The sequence below is a fragment of the Teleopsis dalmanni genome, chromosome 2 (assembly GCF_002237135.1).
Source record: "Teleopsis dalmanni isolate 2A chromosome 2, ASM223713v2, whole genome shotgun sequence".
In the NCBI taxonomy this organism is placed as follows: Eukaryota; Metazoa; Arthropoda; class Insecta; order Diptera; family Diopsidae; genus Teleopsis; species Teleopsis dalmanni.
This window is the reverse complement of record NC_051847.1, coordinates 51,756,603-51,758,210: the sequence shown is the minus strand read 5'-3', so window position 1 is coordinate 51,758,210 and position 1,608 is coordinate 51,756,603.

The following is a 1,608-nucleotide window of genomic DNA, read 5'->3' as shown; positions in this document are numbered from 1 at the left end:
AATTAATATATACTATATGAATTTTTTTATTATTGAACATAATACCACTCCAATTTTGCAATTAATGTTTTTCAATATTAAAATATTTGCAGATTGATGGAAAAATTTTGTACCGAAATGTGTACAGTCTATTTTTTCCACTATATTATTGCACTAGACATGCATAATAAATATAATATTCCTTGTATGTTATATAAATTACTTTTATTATTAACTATAATGTCAACAAAATTTGTCAGTCATGGTTTTTTGGCCTTTAAGCATTTACAGAGATAAAACGCACAATGATAACCGAGTTCAAAAAATCTATTTTATATACTCTATTATATAATAATATTGTACTGTATATAATAATACTACTCGTACATTATATACATTTTTTTTAATTTTTTACCATAATGTCACTTAAAAATGTCAGTTATAGTTTTCGGGTACTTCAGTGTTTCTAAATCGAACGTATAATGGTGTATTCATACTTGTAAAATCTATTATATACACCATATGAAGAGCTTATTACTGAAAGGTATCTAAATCACTCGTTGTCAATATTTGGGTTATTAAAAAAAAACTGCTTTTCGTATATACTGTTGAATATAAGAACGTGTTAAGGGAAGTATTCTTACGATCTGTTCTTTTCTGCACTTTCTCAGTCTACCCTTTGAGCAAATGTTTCTAACTCTTAACTCTAGAACTTCAAAACATTGACTTATATGCGTTTCTGTAATGAGTAGTTCATATATATTATTAGCACAATTTAAATTTTTTTAAATTTGTTTTATAAAGAGGTTTTTGGAACAGTAGTGAACTACAACAACATAAATCCATTTTATATTATTTTAATTAATTTAATTTTTGGCTGACCATACAGCTGTTTCGAGTACTGCCAAATACCCTACATCAGTGGTCTTAAAAATAATTCTTGTATTTAATTATTAATGAATCATTTTTTGAGCCTGCAAGTGCCAGGAATCGAACTCGTGTAAATTTGTTTTATATTTTAAGTGTCGAACATAAATATACGAAATAGAACAATTTAACAACTAATTTATTAATTTGATAATTCATTTTGATTATTTCTATAACATATTATTAACCACATTTTTAGAATTTTAAAAAATTTTAGTAGTATTATATACACAAAACACATGTATGCAGGATTGCCAATACTATATATTCTTCTGGACTCAAATCTTGACTATGCATGTTGATGTATAGTACAAGAATATAATATTTGAATATAAAATTAATTACAATAAAATTTTTATTTTAAAATGTGGACTTAAAGCGTAAAAAATTTATTTCACTTCCAACACAATAACATAAACGATTTTACTTTTGTTTAGTATTTCAATTAATGTATAATTTTTTTCAAAATTTTTTTTTATATATAACACATTTTTTTTATTAATTACTAAATTTAACTCATTTCCACATATCTTATATTATTTCAAGATCAAACAAGAATGAAGTTTTAAAGTCCAGTTATTAACTTGCAGAAGTTGTTTTTTTTTGTAATTTTGTTTTTAACTTTTAAGCAAGTTCATTACCGAAGACTCTTAACGTATATAATATAAATTATTTAAAAAAATTATACAAGACCGAATATGT